This window comes from Camelus bactrianus, chromosome 6 (genome assembly GCF_048773025.1).
Source record: "Camelus bactrianus isolate YW-2024 breed Bactrian camel chromosome 6, ASM4877302v1, whole genome shotgun sequence".
Taxonomy (NCBI): Eukaryota; Metazoa; Chordata; class Mammalia; order Artiodactyla; family Camelidae; genus Camelus; species Camelus bactrianus.
Genome location: NC_133544.1, coordinates 98,134,578 through 98,161,210, shown reverse-complemented (window position 1 = coordinate 98,161,210; position 26,633 = coordinate 98,134,578). Strand labels below are relative to the sequence as shown.

The following is a 26,633-nucleotide window of genomic DNA, read 5'->3' as shown; positions in this document are numbered from 1 at the left end:
CTACTTGATAAGTAACTCTGCTATGTAACCATAATGTGTCTAAGATAGATCTAAAATTAGGGAAAAATCTTTGTATGGTTTCTTGAATTGTTCTCAAAATTCCAAGCTTAATTTTAAAATAGATCTGAGCAGTATTTCTATATTATCTTTTCCCTTGTGAAATGAACAACACAGTCTCTTGTCAAAATTCTGTCCTTACAATGATTCACGAGCACCGTTTCCTAACAAACTGGTGAACAGCAAGGCACTATGCAGACACTGTGACCAAATAAATGAAACACAAGGAAGACAGTGACCCTATTCTGGAGGGCTTATATTCTGTGTCAACAGCGGCTTTTTATTTGATTGGTTTGATTGGGTAGCAAAATAAAATCAATCAAGTACTTTCTGCTTTTAGCATTCTGTAAGTCATGACTGTTTTTAGTGTCATGAGAAGGAAAGACTTAAGCATGACTTGATTAGGTCAACTAGCAACAATCATCACTGGAGAGTGAGTAATAAAGATGTTAACTGATAGAAATGCTTCTGCCTACATGAGACCTAAAATAAGTCTACACTGATATCCGAAAGGAAAATGAGGAGATGAGGTCCCCAATGTGAAAACAAACTAACAAGGAATCAAAAAAGGAAAGACGTTTTCATTAACGATTCCAGGAAGTAGTGGAGCATGGTGGTGAGGATCACAGATGTTTGGGACGAACATGAGTGTCTGAACTCCCACAGCACTGGGTAGCTGTGAAACTGATATTTCAGAGAAATTTTCTGCATCTCAGTCTTCTATCCATACACTGGGGACAACAACCGCACCCATCTCCTAGAACGGTCCTACGAATTAAGTTATTTTATATATAAAATTTTAAATAAAATACCTCAGATTTTAAATAATACCCCAAAAGCACAAGGAACAAAGAAAACAGAGATAAATTGGAGTTCATCAAAATTTAAAACTTTGCTTCAAAGGGCACCATCCAGTAAGTGAAAAAACAACACACAGGAGAAAATTTTTTCTAATCATTTATCTGATAAGGAATTTGTATCTATAAAAAAAAAAGTACCTCCTACAACTCAACAATAAAAAGGCAACTCAATTAAAAGGTGAATAAAGGATCTGAAATGGTATTTTTCAAGGAAAATATACAAATGGCCAATAAGCACAATGAAACGATGTTCAATATCATTAGCTGTAAGGGAAATCAAGTCAAAACCACTGGGAGAAACCGCTTCACACTCACTACAATAGGTTATAATAAAAAAAAGAGTAACAAGCACTAATAAGGACACAGAGGAAGCGGACCGATCAGCCCTTGCTGGTGAGGACGTAACACAACATGGCCACTTTGGAAAACAGCCTGGCAGGTCCTCAGAGAGTTGAACATTTGGTTTCTGAATGACCCAGCAACTCTGCTGTCTGGGCACAAACGTAAGAGAACTGAAAACAAATGTCCACATAAAAACTCCTACAGGAATGTTCATGGCGACGCTACACATCACAGCCAAAAAGCAGAAACAACTCAATTGCCTATCACCTGATGAATGGGTAAACAGTGGGGCCCAGCCATACAGTGGAATATTATTCAGCAAAGCAAAGCATAGAGTACTGACCCAGGCCACAACGTGGACAAATTTTGATAACGTTACTCAGTGTGAAATAATTCAGTCACAATAGACGGTTCCACTTACATGAAGTGACTCGATTTAAATGAAATGTCCAGCACAGGCAAATCCACAGAGAGAGAAGAGTGGCTCCTTGGGGCTGGGGGAGGATGGGGAAGATGGGAATGACTGCTTATGCATACGGGGCTTCCTCTTGGGGGAATGAAAATATTCTAAGATTAAATGGGATGCACAATTCTGGGCATAGAGTAAAAACGAATGTATATTTAAATGGGTGAATTGTATTAAAACTGGTAAGAAAAAAAGCACCTCGGCCCAGTACCTCCCCTAGTAAATGCAAATTGCTAACTTTTATTAGAGGAAGAACAAACTGCCCTCAGCATGAAAGTAGGAGATCAGCAAATGTGAGTTAACCGAAATTGGACAAGAGCATTTCACTTGAAACAGTTGCTGAGTGTACACGAAATATTCAGAAATAGGAAAATCAGTTTCACATCAGGAAGAAGCATTCTGCTTCAAATGCAGATCAAGGATTCGGCAAGCCCAGGTGCTAAAAATGACCAGAGAAGAAACCTGGTTTTTAAAACAAGCACCAGAGCCAACAAGGAAATGGTGGTGAGGAAAGCAGGCGGCCGAATATCTGGAACAGTTTGCTACAAATAATTTCTCCACTGAAAATTTAAAAATAAAATGAAAGTGATAAAATGCTCTGTTGACTTCATGTGAATGGGCTTCCTTCGGTGCTCGACTGTTCTGTAACCCCGATTGAGAGGATCAGGAGAATCAGCATGTCTCCTGGGTGTCCCCAAAGGACTGCCCACCAGCACGCTGACCACCATCACATCTGCCAGGGTTGAATTGCAGAGGAGACCAACTTCTGAAAGGCACAGGAAATTTTGACAAGGGAAGAAAATGCTGCAGTCAGTCCAGGGACATAGGCCCTCTGAGCAGAGGCCAGAAGGCTGCAGGTGAACTGCAGTGGCCGTGGGACAGGAAGGGACCATGGGGGAGCATATCTCAATTCTCTCCTCTCTCTCCATCGGGTAGGAGAGATAAACCTGCATCCTTCTCACCTGGAACTGTGGGTTGGCTGGCAGAAGTCTTACCGACATGGAATGATTATTCAAGTCTCTGTGGAAAAAGTGAAGAAATCGAGAGGGAGTAGGGAGCCAACTCCACGAGCCTCTCAATTGCACCCTTATTTATTGTGTATAATCAAAGGAAAAATTCATTAACAGTTGTGTGATAGTAATAGGAACTTCGGGAAAGACAGTATGAAGCAGAGATTGTAGAATACACAATGAGTACAAAGGATTAGTGTATCTTTAGAGAAGTCATGGAGTGAGGGGAACAAGATCCATTTTTAGACATGTGAATTACAAAGCAGACCTCCAGACCAGCCAGGTCCTTGTTCTGTGGATCATAGACTATCTAACAGCACACAAGCTCAGCGTTTATAGCTGAGGGCCTCGGCCCTTGCTTTGCAACCAGCAGAGTGCAATCTAAAAGCTCAAATATGCAAGCAAAGCATTGTCTCTGCTTTTTAATGCAAGGAGACTGGAGTGAGGATGTACAGGCACTTGCTTGCAAAGCAGTTTCTAAGCATATATTTTTCTTCTTAAAGTTCACATGCGGCTGGAGTGTGTTACAATTTGTTAAACCAATCATGGGCTCCCACATGGAACCATTATTGAGGACACCCTAGGATGACAAATCCTGCCTCTGGGTCTTTTCCTGCCATCTTCAGCCACTCTAGCAGGGTCTAGGCACATCCGTGAATAACGATCCTACAGAACAACCCACACTCTTAACTCCTGGTGCTTGAAACTTAATTTTAGCTCTACACAACTTACCGTAGAAAAGTTTCAGAAATAAAAGATATAATATTCCTTTTATATCTCATCATATTACTGATTTTTCTGATTGCTCTAAGTTGCTTCTACTTGGTAAAGCACATAATTCTGCAGGTGAATTCAGTAATTTCCATTGGTCATATCTAGTCATTTTGGGCTCTCTAACTTCTATTGGTCAAATACCGATACACTTAATTGATTTCTTTGTTTATCAATTTCAGCCGGGAAGAGAGGGAGTGTCACTCTTTTCCTCAGCCCACCCTCAACATTTTTCTCATCAACTCAGGCCTCCCGAATACAAAATAAAGTATTTGTTTCCCTTCTACTCTTTCCACAAAACCAACAGGAAACATCAGCCTGCAGAAAGAATTCAACACAAATGCTAAAACAAAAATCTATAAACCAGGATCAACTCCATCTCCGAATCATGATACACAATGACATGAGAGTAAGTGTGTCAGGCACAAAGCATGCGTGAGCCTGACCAACTGATTTCTATTCTTCAAAGGAAGGAAGTTTTTCATATTTTTTATTATCATTCTTTGTCATTGTTTCTGATTATGCCAAAAAATAGTTTATGAAAGAATTATGCACTGCAATAACAGATTACTATTGTATCAATTATAGAAGGCATTCAGAGGGGATAGGAAAAGCCACCTCTGTAAAAATGCAAAATTTCTTCCCCTGTTAAGAACACGTATACAAATTGCAACAGAGAATTCAAATTCTTGTGGAGAGGAGCAAAAGCCACAGAACAAAAGCAAAGTCAATAGAATGAGTTAATTCAGAATTCACTGGACAAACATGCTCAATGCATTCAAATAATTTTAAAGGCACACTGCAAACCATTCACTTAATGATCTGCAGGCTAGAGGAAGCATTTCCCTCTTTAACAGACAACAGAATTCAATAGGGTTCCCCAAAAACAAGGACCAAAGAACAATCAGGTATTTAACGGTTCTCATAAATCAGCATGTTCTAAACATTAAAATCCAGAAATTTTAAACATTCATTCAAACCACAATAAAACAAGCATTTCAAAAAAAAAAAAAAAAAAAACCCAAAGAATCTAAGCACACAGATCATGTACATAGATTAATGAGCATGTCTTGTACCGCTGGAAGAAAGAACAGGCTATAGCCTTTTACTTGAAAAATAAAACTACTTTTAAAGATAACTGCTAAAACACATTTCACCATTCATGTTGCCTTCAAAATTCTGAGGCACTTGTATCTGATCAGAAAAGCAATTCTGAGTAATAGTATGTTACAATTCAGCGCCAGTTTGCTTTAGAAGAAAAAAGAAAAGCTACTGTTCCTCAAATCCTGCACAGAGTGTGAAGTGCCTCCCGGCCTCTTTCTCTTCCCGTTTTCTAAGCTCATGCTCCCCAACCCTTCTGAAACAAATATGACAACCTCTTATTCCCAATATGCCAAATGACAAAAGAATATCAATTTATTTGTGTAAATATATGCCTACATCTTGAACTGGAGGAGAAAGGTATCAGAAGTCCATATGGAACTTATTTCTACCTTCCTGAAATCACACACATAAACGTTCACACAGACACAGACACATACTCCCTGGACTACTGGACACTTCACAAGCTTAGGAATTCCAACTTCTAGAAGATAACTTTGTAGTTAGTTTAAAATACAATTCTGTCAGCTTTTGAAAGCCTTGATCATCTGCTAAACCATCCAAATATCAAACAGACCCAATTAGCCTTCTCTGTAGAATGTAATTTCCATTGATGGCAAAACAGACCCTAAGAAGTACTGGATCAAAGACTCGTGTTTATCACTACCTATGATCGTTTTTAAGCACATTAACAGATTCAGAAATGTATGTCTCAACAACATTTATTCTTATTGAAATAGCATACGTGTTCAATTGTCTATACAGAGACTAGGTCCCATGATGGTGTTTAACATTTTTTTGGGTATTGCAATATTTATTTTCAAGTGCAGACAAGGAGGGTGTGTATTACTCAGTTGTAGAGCACCTACTTAGCATGCACAATGTCCTGGCTTCAATCCCCAGTACCTCCAAAAAAATAAATAAAAATAAGTGCATATTTAAAAATAAGAATAAAGTTATAAAAAAATACAGACTACAAACCACTGCAATCTAGCTGCTACAATTATACTAAAAAAACAAGGGTTTCTATCAAACACTGACTATATGCCAATCACAGAGAGAATCACAAATCACACCTGAAAACCATCACGTGTGATTCTCAGCAAACCTACTAAGTAGACACGGATGAGCAACCTGGCACTGCGGATGAGGAGACGGATCTCGGAGGAGCTGTGGACGCTGACCGTCCTGCTCCCCGCGACACAACGTCAGCCCAGGGCAAGCGCTGACAGAGCTGCTCTGAGGGGACACCCAGCTGCATGGAGCCTTGGGGCACTGGGGAGTCCCAGAAAACACTAAAGGTTGTTCAGTGAAAAACCAGCTCAAATATATTACATTGTGCCACATCCTTTAAACAGGGAACATGACTGAGACTTTTTGATGCCTCCGTGTCCTTTCCGCCATCATCAATTATTTGCCCTCTCAGCACGACCAGAGATGAACTGGACCCCATATGAAGTGCACTCAGATGGCAGAGCTTTTAAAGCTGTTTTATGAAGTTTGTAAGACTCTGTCTATGTCTCACACAGGCGGTCATCCATCACTTCTCACCACTGTGGACGTACCACCTGAAATCACTCCTTTCTCCTTCTTTAAATCCCTTCATCTAATCCAGACTTTTCAACAGCAAAGCAGCAGCTCACCACAGACAGTGGACAGCTTCTCACCAAATGGACTCGAACAGACCATCGGACTACCTGGAAGCCCTTTTCTTCTATTAAACCCACTTACAGGTACTTCATCATTTTCTGATTGGTGGACTCGGCCACCGACTGGCCAACTCATAGAGCTCCCAGCCTCATATCCGGGGTTGGGAGAGGACCCTGCTGTTTGGAGAAATCAGTGAGGAAGGCGGACATCCTCCAGCCAGGTCTGCACGGGTAGAATTGCGACAGTGTGCTCAGAAATTATACCGTTAGCATCCCTGGGCTCCCATGGACTGTTTTCACATTAACCAAGCTCATGACACACTGATGCAAGAAAACCAGAAACTTATTAATGTAACAGAAGAAGTGAAACTATAAACCAGACTGAAATATCAGAGTTCAACCATGAGTACATTTTCTCCTCCACAGCCCAATCACAGGCAGGCAGTCACATGGCAACCATGGACAGAAGCAGAGAAGGAAGGGTTTGTAGATTAACTCAATGGACTAAATTTCTGTTATACGAACAGATCTACTGCCTAGAAAATAATTAACGCTAATCACAGTGCACACATTGTGGACAGTGGCCGAGATATGACAGTGAGCACCTGTGTAACTCTCCTTTCCCTGTCCTTTCTGGGCTAACTGATGCAAAGTGGTACAAAGATTCAGGGATGCAGATACCTCTAAACACCCAAAGTCCATCTCTGGGAGCCTCAAAACCAGACAGCCAGGGTTTAAATACCAGCTCTGCCACTTACTAGCTCTGTGACCTTGGCCAACTTACTTACCCTCTCCGTGCCGAAATTTCCACACTGTAAAACTGGGATAACAATCAAACCTTCCTTACTCGCTTGTTGAGAAGATTGAAAGACTCATTTCTGTAAAATGCTCAGAAAAGAATGTAGCACATTTTTGGTGTTCAACAAATGTCAACTTAATATAAAAGTGATTTACAAGTCTCCCTTCTAATAATATTATGTGTTTCCTGGCTAGTGTAAGTCCCAAAGAAAATCCTTATTTCTCCTTTTATAAATTCTTGGGGAGCACCCTCCCATTCCATCACACCACCTGTTTAAACTAGGGAGGGGATGCCTCCTCCCCACTCCTCTGGGCCATGGAGAGTACTTCTTCCTTCATACCCCTAGCCGCTCGATCACAGCTAGCCCTCGTCACACTAACAGGGTGAGGTGTGAGTCCAGGGAGACAAGCAGGGAATGTGAAACCCTACCTTTCCCTCCAGTGTTGGTCACCATTGGGAAGCACCTGGGATTCTCAGCTCCATGTCAGAACAGCCCTGTGCATGAAGGGGCAGGTCCTCTCAAGGGAAGGCTCGCTGTGGCCCAGAGCTACCTGGGACAGGGTGAGTCTCTAATTCTGGGACACAGTATCATGACACACATTTTCCCACAGCCCTGAAGTTCATGGAGAACGTGGCTTCATCAGTAACAACGAAGACATTTATGGCCTGCCTAATCTTTTGTGTCATCTCTCAGTTGGCTGCTGGAGACAACATGCATATAAGTATTGGATCCCCTTAGGCCCCAACATATATGAAGTAACAAAAAATTCTGTGGCTTAACGTTGGTTCAGGGTGACTGTGTAACAGTTCTGACTCTGCTGATGCTTAATTATGGGTATAGGAACTATCGAACCTCCTCAAATATCTTTCATCATAAAACCAGCTTTTCTTGTTTTCCTGTTTCTTAGTAATTGCCAAAGACTATAAAATGATGGCTTCACACCAAACAGCAGCTAAAGATTATGAGCCCTCTTGACATACCCACTGTGGTAAACACTTTACATAATTTCTAATTCTCACAATTCTACAAAGCAGATACCAACGTCCCAATCTCACAGACGAGGGAAAAACTCAGAGCGAACAGACTCAGGCTCACATGGCTCAGTGGCAGCGCGTGAACGCAAACCCAAGTCAAAGAACTACACCCCTTCCTATATGTACCAAATCCCCTACCACCAATTAACACACAGCAGTGGGGTCAATACTCAGGGAACTTAGTACACTTTTCAGCTTTAAGGTGCTCCAGAGGCCGCTACTAGCTGTTTTATAAATTCCCGGCTCACTGTTTTCTAACACTGGAAGAAAAGTCCGATTTTGCCATTGTTTACACAGCAAGTCTGAGATGTTCACAGCGAGATGACAGAGTAAAACTAAAATATAAGCAGAAAAATTTTTCCAGGTAGAAAGACATAATGGACATTGTGCTATTCTGAAGCATCAAGCAAAGAAATCAAAACAAAATAACTTTGTTTAAGCCTTCTTTAACAAAGAGGAATATTAAGACGGTAAGAAGGTGCAACAAGCGCCACCTATGGCTAAAAAGACCTTCCAGGTTGCCAGGAAGCATGCAACACAAAAATTGCCTGTAGGATCAGAAACGAGAATCAGATAACTTAAAGCTTCTGTAGCACATAATGCACTTTGCTTCGGGGGAAGCGAGGGTAACTCAGTATTTAATCTGATATTGCTAATACTCCTGAATATAAACAAAAGACACAGGCTCATGGAAACTCATCTTAGAAGAGGAAAGAATCCAGTCCAGCCACTTCATTTTACAGGAGGGGAGACTGAGACATGGGATCTGTCCTCCTTGCAATCGGCAGCAAATCTCTCCTAGGCCTCATGTCTTGCACTGTAGCAAAAACGAACAGATCTGTAGTAGGCCTATATTCATAAAAGTCGCGCCTGTATTTTTCCGAAAGTAGGTTATCTAAGTATCTTGCAACATACTTCTCAAAATCCAGGAAATCATACGTTTGTTGAAATACAAAAACATTTATTTACATAATAAAACAGCATGAGCTTTATTGTCTCTATTAAAAAAGTTACATGTCAAATCAGTGTTTTGATCATTTAAACCTGTTAAGAGTGCAGGAAAAAAGATCAAAATTTTCTTTAATCACAAAAGAGAGAAACTTATTCCCTGAAAATTATCAATGTGGATGTCAGAATCCAACGAATTTAAATGTCTGAGTGGATGGTTACACGGCAACATGACATCTGAGTTCTAACAATACACATTCTGTGTAAATAATCTTCAAGGTCGTCTGCTTAAGGCAATTTAACTAGTCCCTGTCTCACTAGAATGATACAGATTTCATTAAAACTTCATAGTGCACTAAAAAATAAATGAATCCTTGTTACTTTAAGCCATATTCATATATATCATATATATACATATTAAATATGCAACAGTAATAAGCCACCCTCTTTAGTATTCAGAGTTGATCCTTCTAAAATATCTGTCATTGCGACAGCACATTTTTACTAAGCACCTCTTGGGTTCTTTGTATACAAGGCTACTAACTCTCACAGTCAGACAAGTTAAACGATATTACTCAAATTTCACAAATGAGGAAATGTACTTAAGCCATGAAAACAACTTATATATACATTATCAGGAAAGTAAAGAATAAAGATTTTCTTAAAATATTCCCTTACAATCTTTTCTTCCATATTAAGACTACATAAAACCAATTGAGTCTTTGTAAGTTTTTCTGTCAATAAGGGCCACTAGAGAAAAACAAGTAACATCATCAGCAGTGGTTGGACTTTCAAAGCCCCCTTCTCATTTGCACTATAATTATTTTTAATGTTTTGTTTTTAGTGCTTACAGAGCACTAAAATACATAAAAATTAACTTTTTATGCCACTACCTGAGAATTAAACAACTGTGAAAATGTACAATTTTAATTTATGCCACTCTGTCTCATATTCTCACTGGTGTCTCCCCTTTGAAGGCCTCATCAGGCTGAGATCACTAAAATCGACCATTTATGGGGTCACAGGAGTTCGGGTAACCACTCAACGGGAGGCTGATTAGAGGAGCAATTAAGAATGCATCCTGTGCAGCCTGGATTCCAGCACCGAGCTAGCCACCGCCAGCTGCGTGTGATTTGGGACAAGCTGCTCCATCTCTCAATCCCTCAGCTGCAAAAAGGAGACACTGATACCTACCGTCAAACACCTGCTATGAAGTAAAACATGAGGAAAGTATTTTAGCCTTAGGTAGGTGTAAACTCAGAGAGAGTTTGGTCATTATGATGATGAGGATGTCTGATAATAAATTGAGCTAGACCAAAAAGGAGAAATCACATTAAAGGAGAAACATTTTAAGCCAATGAACATTTCCTTTTGGATGGATTGCAGAATATTCTATTCATTTTATTTAATAAACCATGTTTTGTCCATTAATAATAGATTTACAGGTTCATGGACAAGTCTCCAGAAAAAGAATTAGAGGCCTCTAACCTCTGAATACTAAGATAGTAAATTTTAAAAAAAATCAGGGGGGAGATTATACCTCTTTTGGGAGAGTATGTGCTTAGCATGCATGAGGCCCTCAGTTCAGTCCCCACTAACTCAATTTAAAAAGTTTTTTTTAAAAAATGGAGAATTAAAGCAAAAAATGGAGGAATACAGAAATTTTTTAGAGACTCATCTCAGATTTAAGATGGGGAAAAATCCATCCATTTCTCAGAGGAAATCTTGAGAACTATGTAAACTGAATCTGAGATGTCTAGTCTTCTAACATTATTCATGAATTCATATTACCAAGTCTTAAAACTACCTGATAACCCACAGTTGTGATACTTATCACAACAGCTGCCAACACGGATCTAGCTCTGGCTAGGAAAGCTCTGTTCTGACATCTCTGCCCCTGAGGCCTCACCAGGCTGAGAGCACTAAATTCAGTCATTCATGAGCATCTCCTGTAAGTCCTCCCTTTGTGCTCCTCACTCTCCCCTCACCAGCCCCTCTGAGGGAAACACTGTTATCATCATCCCCAACCGCAGATAAGGCCACTGAGGCACAGAGACTAAACCCTTTCCAGGTCATATTGGCATTAAAGGACGTCTGTATTTCTGCTGTTTTGCTTTTGAAAAAGGAATCTGAGATATCAATTCAAGGGAGACTGTTAAATAATAAACTCTGTCAGGTCTTCACCTCAAAGAGCAGATACTATAAATTCCTGATGTAGGATGAGGCTGCCGCCACAAACTGACTCAGCTTGAAATTAATATCCAAGATGAAGCAGCGGATACACGTAAATATTCACGATTGTCAACTCCGCTCACGGGTCTGGGCCCTTCACTGCCTGAACTGTGGTGTATACTCCACCTGTATCAGGGAGGGAAGCGCGGCTTTTCCAGGTCTCCCCAAGGCTTCACGGGCTATTTCCCCCCACAGACTGTCCTCAACAATTAAAAAGCTCTCAAGATTTTTACACCATGCAAAACTGAAATACATTTCTGCAGATGGAGCACTTTCTCAGGCTTAAACTTATTTTGCCTACACTCAGCAGGAGGGGGAAAAGAAACAAGACTCTGCAAAGTCTCTGATTCTCACCACTCACACTAGTAGAAAGGCCACTGCACAAGATGTCTCTTCAGAGTGCAGGGTGAGAAGAAAATAAAGCCGCCCCCAACCACAGGCACTCCCAGAGACAGAGCTCAGCAGTCTTCTGCACACTCACGGTTGTGCAGCCCTCATCACCATCTATTTCCAGAACACTTCATCACCCCAAAAGAATCCCCCTGTCACTAGCAGTCACTCCCTAACCCCCTCCACCTCGCCCTTTGCAAACATCACCTGCTCTCCGCCTCTGCATGTGCCTATTCTGGGCATTTCAGATCACTGAAGTCAACAATATGTGGCCGTGTGTGTCTGCTTCCTTTCACTTAACATGCTGTTGTCAAGGCTCGTCCCTGTTGAACTGGTATCAGCATCTCTTTTTTTTTTGAAAACATTAAAGTTTATTAGAGGGTTGTAATTACTATCAAAAAGAGTAGAGTGGAGCATAAGTGATTGTGTTTCAAAGGGAAAAGTGTGGGTTGAGCATTCAGAGTGGACTTCCCAGAAGAGGTGGCCTTTTTCATTTTCCTCTTTTTCTTTTTTATTCACTCTTACGTCTGAATAATGTTTCACTAAATGGAGATTCTACATTCTGTTCATCCATTCAGCATCTATGTATGGACGAGGTCCAGAAGGATGAGAGTAAGAGGCGACTTGCAGTGATGGAATTTAAGCAAAGGGCAAGATGTGCTTTCAAAAAAAAAAGCCAACATACAGAGTCGCAAGGAAATTCAGTGCGTTTCTGAGCAAAGTGCATGCTTGCTTCGGCAGGACAACCGTGCAGTGCTGGGGCGGATATTGGCAGGAATCACGGCGTGGGAGTCACCTGAGAAGACTCCCCACTGCACGCAGCTCAGCCTATTCTCCTCCCTCATCCTGTATTGTTAGATCCATGTTTCTAGGTTTCTCTTATTTCAAGTAATAGCCCTTTAAGTATATATCTGATCATCTGCATCAGACCACTTTACCTCCAAGTCACAGAAAATTATTCACTAACCGGAGCAGCTCCAAGACATAACGGTGATGGATTAGGGAGTCCTGCAGCATCCCAGCCTGCATGCACAAACCCCACATGTGCCCTGGTGATGTCCGGAAAATTAAACACATGGAAATATCTCACTGCTGCTACATGACATCTGCCCTCAAATTCCCCCAAACTCATGCTGGCAAAGCACTACTCAGCCCTCTCACTGCAAAGAAAAAAAAAATGCTAAGAAGGCAAATTTAGGCTGTTCCATTGAAAACCAGCAACCATCAATGCCAGTATCTGAGTTGGAATGCTCCTGAATTCTAAAACCACTGCGCCGTTACTTTTCAAATGTGGAAGTCATATATGTATTCCACTTAGACGATATTACAGTAGGATTTTTCTTTTCAAAATTTCCAGTTGCAACATTAGCACAAGAAAGTTTATGTTTCAGCTTTAAAAAAATCAATTATATTCCACTTAATTAATTTTGAACCTATTATTATTTTATAAATGGAGCTATGTTGCATAATATAAACAAACTGTTTGAATTCTGCAAACAAGACCTTTATGACCTCACTATTTCAGAGCAAACTTTAATGGTGTTTTGAGAGGTGGGGCCTGGGGTGCTCACTAACAGCTCACTAAGGATGTGCTATTAAGTAATGCAAAGGCTCTAACTCCACATTAGCTCAGAAACCAAAGAAACTACACCAAAGCCTTACTTTATCATTTTTAAATTTTGCTATTCTTTGGAATATTAAATTTCTTTAAAGATATGATTTTTTTTTGAGAAAGACAACAGCTGTATTAAATTTCCTCTCACCAAGAAAGCAATCTTTATCAAGAATAAATACCCCATGGAAATCGAAATGACGGGAGGTTTCTAGCTAAGTGAACATGCAGATCTGAACAGAAATCTAAATCCTATCAGATCTCACTCGAACCAGCTCAACAAAGTCCTGGGCTACCCTGGAACTTAGCTCTTCTGTTCCAAAAGTTGGCTGAGCTAAGATCATCACACAAGGCAGGGAAGGAGAGAAGAGGAAAGTTCACCTGGCAGCCTCCATTTCTTTTCTTCCAGCCAAAAGTCGCCTCTCGGGCGACCCCGATAACAAGCCCTCCCCATAAGGAAATCCGGCATCCACACTGCCCCTGCCGTCCCCAAGCAGCCCTGACGCCCCTCTCCCAGCCTGTGAATGGTCTTCTAGTGGCCCCCCAGTTGGTGGCACCCTCCCCCACTTCCCCGCTACACACAAACACACACACACACACAGAGCAATGGCAGCCTTCCCAAATCACAAAGTTGATTACATCACCCCACTTCAAACCCTTCAGAGGCTCCCTGGTGGAATTCTAGCCCCGCCCCCGACACTGCTCACACAGCCTCACCCCAGTTCCCAGGTCCCCAGTGACCTAAGGGACCCCCTGTCCTGCTCCTACTTCCCACATGCATCCAGGCTCATTTTGATTGTTTCCCAAGGAAGACTTCCCTCCCTCCAACCTCCGCAACTTGTTCCTCTATTCCTAGAACATTCTAGGCTAAGTCAACTTCTGACACTGCTAAGCTCACAAGAAGCAAATACATTTTGCTTAATAATGTGGGTCCACCCACTCTCCCCTAGACACAAAGAAGTGCACGTGTTATGAATAAATGAATGACGGGGTGGGTCTCAAAGGGACAGACAGACCTGCTCTCGCCAGTCCCGACACTTCTGTCTGTAGAATATCAGAAGCAAAACCAGAAGTACCTTTCCTGAGGGTCACATCCTGCTGACACCCTTCACTGCCTCCAGTGTCTGTTCAAATAAAACCCAACGTCTTCCAAAGCCCTTCACCCCAGGCTCTCTCCAGGGTCCTCCCAAGCAGGGGAACACTCCACCCTGGACCACACAGGACACTCTCCCCATGTCCCCACCCCATAAGCCTCCAGGCCTCTGCCCGGGCTGCACCTGCTACCTGAGCCACAGTCTTGACTCCTTCTCCTGGCTGACACTTACTCTGTCCTCACGATTGAATGTAGAGCCCATTTCTTCCAGGAAGTCCTCTCTGATAATGTCCTTTAGGTCTTGGCAGGGCTCCATCTATAGCAACAGTACATGGTGACCAACTGGGTGTTTGCCCACACCTTTGAAACCACGAACTCTTGGGGGCCACTTGAGAAGGAGTGAGAGATTACAAGAGGGGTGGGGGAAGCAAAAAGCAAAAATCACAGCCCAAGTCCCAAATTCAAGGATTCTTTCTCAGAAAAAAGTATAAACTATTTCACACCTGTGCAATTTGGCTAATAATTTTGTGGCTTGTGGACAGCAAGAGCTTGGTGTTCTTGTCCAAAACCCAGATTACATGCAAAGAAATGTATATATTCATATCCAAAGGAAACCAGAGCTGTTCAACAACAGTTTGCAGTTAGAATAGAAAGGAACTTTGATAAAGGCAATCACTGTCTCCCTCTTCTTTCTTTTCAGGCATCATATAATTTTAGAAGTATTTGCATGACTAAGAGATGGCTATAGCCCGTGATTCTGCACTGGAGTGTTTGGGGCTGAGGAAGCCCAGATTACATTCACTGCGTAAATGCAATCACACCAACACACTGCTAGGTGCCGTGGTGGTGGAGCTGATGTTCCAAAGCAGGCAACCTTACTCTGTAAGAGAACTCTAAATAGAAAGTAAGAATTGCAATGTTCTGTACTCAATTTCATTCGATATATGGGTCATTAACTGATAGAATATCTTCACTAATGTAACCCAAAAATAAATTGTCAACGTCGATTTTCTTCATCTGACCGTTTTATGCTAACTTTGGTTATCAAAACCTCACTCCATATGGAAAGCTCAGGCCTAGGCTGCAGCAGTTACATCCCGTGGAAGAAAGCCGATCAAGGGAGAACTGGAGAGTTTCCCTTCAGAAGTTCCTAAGTCTGGTTTTGCACCTGTACGTCATTTGCAACCACGTCATCGGCAAGGAGTAAGACCTTACCTCTGTGGGGCGAAAAGCACTGCGGTGCTTCTGAACCATCAAAGAACACTGAGCTTTGTGAAACTGTCCTGAGACACTTAAATCGTATTTTTTGTGAAAGGCTCCAAAACTGACCCAATTCACCAATCCAGGTACAAAAGAGAGGTACCGGAATTAGTAGATAGAACATGCCCTTGAAGTCTGACAAGGCCCTGCTTGAATCCTGCTACAGCATTTAATAGCCGCTAAACGGACCAATTCCTTAACCCCTCTGAGAAGGCTTCCCCATCCGCAAAAGGGAGCTGCCATCGCCCACCTGGGAGGCATGGATGAGAATGCAACACTCATGTAGGGCTGCCGACTGGTACTTGACACGGGGACTGACTAGCTTCCCTCTGCTGCCCTTCGCCCCCTTTAAACTTGCACTGTTCCCCCTGGTAAGGATCAAACCCCTGGAAAAGACTGCCCGAATCTTCTGTGTATCCCTGAATACATGAATTACCCTTAGGAGGCCAGAAAAACAACTGCCTCCTCCCCAGTCACTGTCAATGTTCTTAAGAGTCTGGGTATTTTTAACTCAAATTTTCAGGGAGACTATTCCAGAACTTTGCATGCACCATTCTCCAGGTTGGATCCCCTCCCAGTGCCCATCTTTTTTCACCTCAGATCCAGTCTGATTGCATTCTGTTCATTGGAAAGCGAGTCCAGTAGGGTGGCGACTCCCAAGGACGCCCTCCCTCCCTCACAGGTGAGTGTGACTACTTTCTCCCCACTCCAACTCCAGCTTCTTAGAAGTCTACACTCCCGGACGCGGCAGAATCTGCATCTTCACAAGACACACACGTGGCCACGACCCTCCTTTCAGATTTCTTCCAGGCTGGCCCTGCCCAACCCCCGGCCCCTTAAGGATAAACGGCATTAGTCTGAAAATCGCAAACGCCGCAGTCTGACACACGAAAGCTACATGGTCTGGGCTTCCTCCAAACCAGGCACAGCCCTGCCCCCCCTCATCCTCAGTCTGCAACTCTCAAGATGATCTAATTCACATGCGCGTCTGTGAACACCAGTTAAGAATGACTACTCCCAACGTGTATCTCTAGTCTGGCTCCTTCACCTGAGCCCCAGGGCCATAGACCCGAGTGCCTCTTTGAAGTCCTAACTTGGATGACAAATGGCATCTTAAAAATGTCTCATGTCCGCCATTTACTCTGGAATTCGATTCCTGGCAGGTACCTCCCAGACACCCCATTTTAGTAACAGCCCCAGCACCCACCTATGTGTTTGAGGTCACATTCAATTTCCACTGTTCCCTCCCCCAAGCCCTGCCCTGGAATCAGTCCTGTTATATCCGTCACTAAGCCCATCTCAAGTCTGGTTCTGCAGGGACCACGGCCGGAACCCCACAAGCTCAGAGCATGGTGCACTGAGTCACAGTCCTCCAAAGGGTGCTCCCTGGAGGGGGAGGCATCTCCTGCCACTCGTCACCTCAGAAGGCACTGTATTCTCACAAAGGAGGCCCAGGAGAAGGGACTCAAGTTTCTCCCGTGGTCTGAGATTTGAAGGGCCCGAGGTGTGGGGGAGCTCCTAATTAGCAGACACAGTTGTCAGTAAGCAGACGAGGATGGAGGAACCCAGGCCAGGCTGTTCTCACTCCGACCCCTGGGCTCTCGGGAGCCACGGGAAAGGCCTGTGTACAGTGCATAGCCCGGCCATCACAGATCCCACCCTGCATTTGCCAACCTGGACAGACTAGACTCCTTCTACTTGCGACATTTACTTCTGATCTGTTCCCCACCCACAATGAGATGGACTCCTTCAGATATTCTCTCCTGTCTGAAGCGAGACAAATTCAGTGAAAACTGAAGTGTCCACATTTGGACCAGATCATGAAAGGAGAAACAAGGCCTCATGTTCAGCATGATGGTGGTAGCCAAACACTTTCACCAGGTGAGATGAACCATAGTGGTGGTGAGAATCCAAGGTCTTACGTCGGCCAAAGCATGTTCCTTCACAGTTGACTGGGGTGTTGGAGACTCACTACCGCAAACTAACGACAAGGCCGAAAGTGGTGGACGTCAGCTGCAACAGACACGGAGTCAGCTATTTACTGCCAACATGGGTTAAATGTAAAGGCCGGTGCAGGGAGGCCTGCACGGCTGCTGAGGCAAACCACAGACCCGGCTCTGAATGCCCACTGGCTGGAGCAGTGTGGAAGCTACGGTTCCCTTTAGCAGTCCCTATGTCCACCAGATCCAGGTGAGCCAGCTACTTAGGAGAAGGGCATGTTGTCCTGATACTCAGATAAACCAGCCTCGTAAAGGGAACAAAAGAGTGGCATGGAATTTAGACCCACTTCTGCCCCTTTATGAAGGCAATGTAAAGTAAATGGCACGGGAAGTAAAATGCAAAAAAAAAAAAAATTAAATAACAAAACGGTGACTGCTTCCTCCAACAGCTGCTCACCCCCGAGCCTGCCACTCCCTCACCAGTGACCGCCGGCCAGGAAGCGCTGTCACGCGCGTCACACAGCGACAGCCAGTAACCGAGTGCCAAGCACGTTTGTGTAAAAGAAGTAATGTAGCAAGGTGCTGCAGAATATGACTTTACAAGTTTAAATACTCCATGAAAAACATCCCTCAGCAGCCGCCTAAATGAATTCGCATCTCACTTCTTCAAAACAATCAAACAAATTTAATAAGGGCGCATTTGTCACCAAATATAAGGAGGACCAAACTGGTTCCTTAAAGCAAGGATTTTAAGAGGTATCAAACACCAGTGGGTGATGTGCTAAAAAAAATTAGAAAATAAAAAGATGACAAGGATAATACATGGATTAAGGCAGCTGTTAAGTTTTTGGTTTTTAAAGCGATGGAGACAGCACGGAGGGCGATCTAGCTATTTCCAATGCAGGGTGTGCACAGCCACATTTTCAGACGCAACAACATGCTCACAGGGCAGTACAAGAGAAAAAGGAATAAAGAAAAATGAAAAGAGAAACAAGAGAAAATTAGAAACACACAAGAACAAAAATGACTTTGACAGCACGTACAAGAATTTACGTGAGTGTGTGAGGCCAGGGACGTGGGGATGGTGAGACCCACCCTCACCTCCTGCTCCAGGGAGAGCAGGGGCCTGAGGGGGCGGCGCTGCCGGGGGACCCCAACGTGGTCAGCGCCCCTAACCAAAACTCCACATACATTGGTCTAGGCAGGTCTTAAGCTACAAATTGTGGTCACATTTCAGGCTGGACAGTTTTACGCACTTCCACCAAGAGTAGCAGGAGAGAATTAGGCTCTGTTCCTGCACCAAAGCATTGTTTAAAAAATTAATGTCTGCGGAATAGTAAAAGCAACATTGGAGTAAAAGTGACTGGAGGAGAACGTGCTTGATCCTAGCTCACTGGCCGCGTTATCTCACTGACGTTAAGATGCTGGCTGAGACCTTACGGTACCAAAACAGACAGACGCACCAGGAGGGAGGTTTAATGCGCTGCTGTATTTTGATGCCGGGAGCCATGCCTGGTACACGAGGTTCTGGGTAAACAATGGTGACAGTGTCAACCACTATGGGCTAAGCACATATCCAGCTACTCCTCCAAATCCCACGGGCAGACTTCAAAAGGCAAAAACAAGCAGGAATTCTCTGGTGGGTCGGCAGACCCAGAGCCAAGCAGTTGCTGAGCAAAAATGTCACCAGTGCCTCCTGTGACAAAAGAGGAGGCACTGGCCTGGGGGCTGGGGCAGGGCTCCAGGCTTCCACTGCTCACCCACCAGTCTGTCCAGGGGGAGAAGGTGGTCCCTGCTTACGTTGCACCGATGCACCTACCTTGACTGATGCCTGGGGGATCAGCAGGTGGTGACATGTGAGGTGAACGGAGCCAGCCTCGGTGTAGCACGGTGGGTAGCTGTGCCCTCAGCAGTCCCCAGGCTCCTAAACCTGACACCTCATCTCCAAGGAGCAGATGAGGAGCGCGGGCATGTAGATCACAGGGCCCTGTGAGGACAAGAACAGATCATGGCCACGACATGCCTTGCCCCTTACTTAAGCATGTCCGGGAGGAACAGGAAATACATCCAGAGCCCGGTAGGCACCTCACGCAGGTGGGACTCGGGTCCTCTTGCCTATCACTCACAGGGCTGATCTGGATATTCTTTTTATCAATTCTCTGGCATCTTCTCCTCCAACTTACCAACAACCAGAAAGTAGAATCTGATCTTAGTTAAGTTCAAGAATCACAGAGCACCGCCTCCACAGCGGGCCCGGCAGCACGTGCCAGGTCGTCCGACCATCACCTGTGGGACCGCCATGAGCCCTCTCCAGACAAAAGGACCGAGGCCGTAGGCCGGGGGTACACAGATTCCCTCACTCTCCCCAGCAAAGGGGGACCACCTCCCGGCAAAGGCATCTCACCCTCTTCTGCCCGAGGGACAGCACAATAGATACACGGGGAAACGGAGCAGAAGTTGGGGGGTTAGGCAGCCCAGAAGAGCTCGTCTGTAATTCCGAGGCAAAGTGGGGCCGTTGACTTAATCACAGGGACAAAGTGAGGATGAACATTTCTCTGCTCTTTCCCATACTCCGTGATACGCCTTTCCCTGCATAAGGAGTTCATTCGGAGGTCCCTGGCGGTGTTTCTGATGTCCTAACATGGCATGCTGCCTGTCGAGCAGGAAGAGAGGGCCTGAGCCGAACAGGTGCTGAGCCTGGGAGGCAGGAGACTCTGGCTCCAAGCCAGCTCAACCAGTGCCTCTTTCTGCCTCTCGGGATTCAGCATCTCATCTATAAGCAAAGGGATGAGACTGTCCCAGGAAAGGCTGCCCAACAGAAATGAAATGAGAGCCATGTAAAGAAAGTTTCCCAGTTGCCACATTTAAAAATGTAAACAAAGAAACAAACCAACAAACAAAAAACAAGTACTAGAAACTGATTTTAAGAACATATCTTACATAATCTACTGTATGTAAAATACTATCATTTTGACATGTAATCCATAGAGGAAGTAACAAGATAGTTTATATGCTTTTAGTAGACAAGCCTCAGCGTCTCATGAGCATTTGAACTACAGCACATCTCAGCTCAGACCAGCCTCCTCCCCAGTGCTCCTAGCATCAGTGGCTGTGGCTACTCTATTGAACAGCAACTCCAGGGGTCCCACCAGGGTCCTGGCTGAAAAGCAGGAGTAAGTGCTCTAACACTATCACTAAAAGGATCTCTCTGAAACAAAGGCGGATTCACTTTTATATGTCTGTAAACCGGCGGGCTGCACCTCCTTCCCCCCTTGGATACAAGAGTCCTATTCCGTGCTGATACCTTTCTGGATGGAGAGAAGAAACCCGGCACAAAGCCAGGGTGGACTGGCCTCCAGGTAAACTTACCTGCTGTCTGTGTCCAGTCCCATGAAGTCCTCCTTCTCAAACGGCATGCAGAGGAGTGGGATCTTGTCCCCAGACTTGTCAGGGGCACCATCCAGTCACTTGGACTTGAGCAAGATGAAGAGTGACTCAGTGAAGTCCTCGATCCTCTTCTCCACCACCCTGCAGTCCTCGTAGATTGAAGGCCACGTCGGTGCGCGGCTGCTTGGCTTACCACCCCATGCAGCACAAAGACAAAGAGCTGAGAGTCATTAAGCGTGATGCCATACAGCTCCTCTGCACGTGGAGCTTCTCGAAGGCCTTGGCCGAGAGTAAGTCGGTAATGGTGACAAGGCCCACAACCATGCGATGGGTCTGGAAGACGCCCCATCCATTCTTGGGCGCATAGTGTTGCCTGTAGTGCGTACAGAGTGTGCCCTGGGAGCTGCACGGGCTGATCTAGCTCACCAAGGAGATTCGCTTATAGATGCAAAAGAAATTCTCCTCTGAGATGATCCCCACTTGTTTGACCACCACGGGAAGAGTCTCATAGTCCTCAGCACACTGCACGTAGTCAGGGATTCTCATGTTGCAGGCCCTGCCGAGAGGGGAGAGGAGATCGAGGTAAATATTGTGCTGTGTGCTGTGGGCGCCTCTGGGTTGCGGTGACCTGGTGTGTACCAGCCAGAAGGCAGGGGAAGCCCAAGCAAATCCAGTGGTACAGTTTGTCCTTCAGAGCCTGCACATGGCTACCTTAGCTCGGATCACTTTACCCAGGTTTTGGTCTAGGCTTCCTGCCCCTGCAGAGAAGGGTCATTTCTTGTTTTCTGTTTCAAAGCACCTAGCAAGGCCCTGATGCAAAGTCACTGCTCAAAAATGCGGAATAAAGAAATGAAAAAAGGAACTGCTTTCCGCAACCCCCTTCAGCAGAATATAAAGAAAAGGACAACAGTAGGAGCAAAAGATCTGGATTTCAATTCCAATTTAATTGAACCCCTAAGCTGAAGAATAATGGATAAGAAAACTTGCCTTCGCGAGGAGGGTACATTTCAGTGGTAGAGCACATGCTTATCATGTACGAGGTCCCAGTACCCCATTTTAATAAATGAAACAAATAAATAAACCTAATTACCCTCCTCAAAAAATACTTTTTAATTCAAAATTCAAAAAACACCTTGCAATTGACACAACATTGTAAACTTGACTATACTTCAATTAAAAAAATAAAATCCTTGCCTTACAAGAATATATCTGGATTACGGAAGTTTGCAAATGTAAAATGCCTAGGGTACCACCTGCATAAAAAGGGGTGACTACAAATTTACTATCCCTCCTTTATGAGCTATATTTCCTTCGGGGTGGTAATAACCTCTCAGAGCTAATTTTCTCAGATTTAAAAAAAAGTAAATAATACCTGATTCTCAGTACTGCTGAAGAATCAGATAACCCTATGAAAGCATCTGACCCACAGATTTTACTCAATAAATGTTTGTTGAATGAATGAATAAACAAGCAAAATGAATGCTGCTCCCTGCCACAGACCATCATAATGGTACTGCTTGGAAATCCCAAGCCCACGTTCCACCCGTCTCTACACTAACCATGTGGGTGACCAGGGCAGGCGTGTGTGCTTCTCTAAGCCCCAGTTTAATCGTGAATAGAAATGATGGCAATAACACAAACCTCAAATTGTTAGTGAATCAGTAATGAATCGTACCCCAACTTTGCAAGATGGAACCATTAAGGAAAACTGGGAAAAGGGTCCATAGGCCCTCTCCATATTATCTCTTACAACTACATGGGACTCTACATTATATCTCAAAATAAAATTTCTACTTTTTTAAAGAAGCTATTGAGGTTAAATGTGCTCACTGTCTCAAAAAAAGAACACACAGAAAAAATAGGACAATGCCCAGCACATGAGATACACTCAGTTAACATTCCCACTGAACCCACAGGTCCCTCCAAATTCAGAGCAAGAGGATGGGTCCTCGTGGCAAGAGGCCACTGCACCTGAAGCTAACAAAGCTAATGGTGCTCACTTCCAAGAGTCCCTGTCACCACCCTTGTTCTAATTTTCTATTTGTAATTTTTTTCCTTTTTATTACATAGAAACTCCCAATTGCATAGCCTTCACCTGACTAGACATCAAGATGGCAGCCCTTCAAAACCTGACCACAGAGACCATGATGGCAGCCCTTCTTGGTGAAACAATAAAATGAAAAGACATTTCCACAAGACCTCTGTGTAAATCTAATAGGGAACTTCATCCTGGACTGAGGAAGAGGACTGGGGAGGAGGGGGCAATCTGGGGCATAGAGAACTATGGGCCACCTGTCCCACGATGGACTTTAGACTCAACCATCACCCTCCAGGAAATTTAAAATACACAGCGACATAGTGCTATGGGCAAGATTTTTTTTTTTTTAAATCCCTGAATCCCTTGCAGGTCTTGTTTCTACTGAGACACAAAGAGATTATGTGTATATTGTTTCACAAAAGCCTTAAAATATTATCACCCCAACTTGACACATCAAGAAACTGAGGTAGAGAGGTTTGTCACATTGTGCAACATTAAAGAGAGGCCACGACAGACACCATATTTAAATCCAAGCCCCTGCTCCAGTGCTCACAGTAGAAAATGTGACATACTGCCCCTTTTCTGCCCTCTCCTTGTAATAAATCTCTGAAGAGTATTTTCTGTGCCACCTGGAATCACAATCACATCAATTTTCCACAAAGAGCTATGTGACTCCTTGCAGGAAGTAACAAAATCTAAAGTGTTGGGATGGGAGGAGAGATTTGCATTTTCTGTTTCTCAAAGGAAACATGGCTTTAAAAGAAACTGAAAAGCACTTATCTAGTCTAAGCCCTCATTGTGCAGATAAAGAAACGGAGGGTCAGAAGAGATGAGGAAAGGGCCTTATTAAAAAATATTGCCTCATCACAGCACCAAGCCAGCCCTGGGCACTACTGGGGGAGGATCTGGGAGGCCCAGGAGAATGAGTGTTAGAAAACGGAAAGAGAAGAAGCATACAAGGCCCTGTCTCTACACCACCATAACATGAAATTCCACCAAATTACCCAGTATGGGGGCAGCCAATAATAAGGTGGGGTAAACAGGTTACAGAAACCTGGAAGTCTCAACCATAGTGGAAATTCCAACATTTACTATGTTTTTTTTCCCAGTTCAAGCATCAACTCAGTGGGCACTCTGTACCAGGGACTACACGAGGCCTGGAGTTCTCCCAAACACAGATCTCTATTACCAAGTGTGCAAACCACATAAAGGCCACCAGAAGAAAAGCGCTCAAAGATAACATGGAATTACTGAAACTGAAAACAGCCAAAGAGCATATATTACAAGGAAAAATGGTGCTGCTACAAATGGACTCATGGACATAGAAAGCAAACTGTGCTTAGCAGGCAGGAAAGGGGAGATTAACAGATACACGTTAATAAATATAAAATAAATGACAAGGGCCTACTATATAGCACAGGGAACTATATTCAATTTCTTGTAATGAGTTCTACTAAAAACAATATAATACATATGTATATACATATGCATATGTTTATAACTGAATCTCTGCTGTACATCTGAAACTAACATTGTAAATTGACTACACTTAAATAATAAATAAATTAAAAAAAATATTAAAAATAAAAGCAACGCCATTAAGAAAAAAAAAAGAATACTGTAATCCCCTTAGCTGTAGGTGCTGGAGAATCCTGGTTGCAAGCACCAAGTCCACTGGATCACTCCAGCACTGGCTGTCACTCTTTCTGACCATTAGAGAGTCACTTGGCTTCACGGAGGTTACTTTTCTCTTCTGTGAAAGACTACAGTAGCAACTAACAATGTATAGAATCTCATCATTCACAAGCCCAACAATTAGTGAGGACTTCCCATGGGCCAGGCTCTGGAGAGATGAAAAGGTACAGTCCCAGATATATTCATGGGTAGAAGAAATTTATGCCATAAAGACATTAATTCTTCCTGTTTTGATACACAGATTCATTGCAATTCTGATTAGAATTCCTACCAGATATTTCATGGAATGTTACAAGTTATTTTATGGTCAGTAATAGGCATGAGACTTCTTTAGAAACACCACTGAGGAAGGGTGGGTATGTCACTCATTTTCACTGGTCTTTCTGATGTGATGAAAACGTTCTGGAATAATAATTGTTGAACCACTGTGAATACGCTAAAAGTTGCTGAATTGTACCATTTAAATGGATGGACTTCATGGTGTGTGAACAATATCACAATAAAGCTGTTATATGAAAAAATATTTCTTGACAATTATTTTTCCCTCTATACTACTAGTCTGCCCCACGATTTAAGAAAAACAAAAAACCAAAACAAACCAAACTGTGCCAGGAGCTCTTTAGGACTGCAATGTCCCTGGGTCTCCAACGCCTCTGGTGGTGCTGTTCCTGTTAACGCACCCTAGATGGGCTGGGCTAGTTAGGGACTGTAACTATCTTTTTAAAATCGACGGTTACACGTTTCACACTGGGAGTGGGAAGGAAGGAGCATGTCACAGCCTCATGACTTCAGCTCATTTTTAACTGAACCAAGCCCTGATTTCAACACTGTAATCCCTGGCACTATAAAAACACGTGACATCAACAAGCACCGCCATCATAACTCCTGAAAGTGTTCAAGGTACTTACCTGGGGCAGAAACACTGAGGGAGGAGACCGAAGCTCGCTCAGCACTGAGGATCCACTTTCCCGAATCCACCAGAATCTGGGCTTTACAGCCGGAGGCTCTCAGCCCAGGGAGCAGCGCCCATGCCGCAGAGCTTGTCCTCAGGGAGCAGGAAAGGAAGAGCAGGGCAGCCGCGGGGTCGCGGGGCAGGGAAAGCGGGGGGGGTTTGGTGGAAACGCGGGTTGCAGCCCCGCTCGGAGGCCAGCCCCAGCCCCAGCCGCCTGCACCCGTTCGGGTCCGCAGACCCCGCCCGCCCAGGACACAGCTCGCCCAGGGGCGGGGACGGGCCGGCGGCCGAGGAGAGGCAGCCCGGGAGGAGAGGACTCGCGGGCGGAGATGACTCGCGGGCGGGAGAGGGGAAGGGGATGCCAGCAACGGACTTAGGGGGGCCCGGCTGGGTGAGAGGCTGCAGGTGCCCACCTGGCCATGGACAGGTGTGGCCGGGGAGCCGGGGTAGGTGGCGCGGGCAGAGGGGTCTGGCCAGAGCAATTCAGCTGAACACAGGCTGACTGGCGCCCTGGGGGGCTGTGACATGCCGACCGCCCTCCCGCAGCCGCCTGACCCCTTCCCCGGGAGCCCCGCACCTTGCAATTCCACAGCCAGAGGCCCCGGCCCCGGGCAGGAGCTAAAGGCCTACCGGTAGACAGAGCTGAGAAGACTTTGGGGCCGATCCCCGGCTCGGAGCTGGAGCTTCCAACCCGCGGTCCAGCTGGCACCGACTGCCCATGCGCAGGAGGGCCAGCCATCCACTCTGGGTTCTGCGAGAGAAGGTGGGGCAGCGAGGGAGGAAGAAGATGGGAGGGGGAGGAGAGGAGGGGAAAAGTGGAGGGAGACAGATGGACCGGAAGAGCAGAGAAAAGGGATGGATCTGGAGAGGGGAGGGTCGTAGCGGAGATGGAGAGAAAATGCTTTACCTCTGGGGGCACCCCGAAGGAGGCGGCAGTCCTGCCTCTGTACCATTCTGTTACCCTTCAAGGCCCGCAGCTCATGTTTTACCTCTCTG

At 44.5% G+C, this 26,633-nt stretch overlaps 1 protein-coding gene across 7 annotated transcripts in view; it reads right to left on the bottom strand.

The window, feature by feature from the left end:
* The window catches only part of LOC141578001 (uncharacterized), a 147,862-nt gene that overhangs the window by 35,842 nt on the left and 85,387 nt on the right, over positions 1-26,633 (bottom strand). For 3 of the 7 annotated variants that reach the window (XM_074366440.1, XM_074366442.1, XM_074366454.1), the window contains 3 exons: positions 25,594-26,498; positions 20,935-21,508; positions 19,385-19,552 (listed from right to left, as the gene is read on the bottom strand). The exons of 2 other annotated variants lie outside the window; for them this stretch is intronic. The gene's annotated coding sequence lies outside the window, so the exon portion shown is untranslated. The remainder of the gene's footprint in view (positions 1-19,384; positions 19,553-20,934; positions 21,509-25,593; positions 26,499-26,633) is intronic. 2 more of the 7 variants (XM_074366441.1, XM_074366443.1) reach the window with 2 other exon arrangements.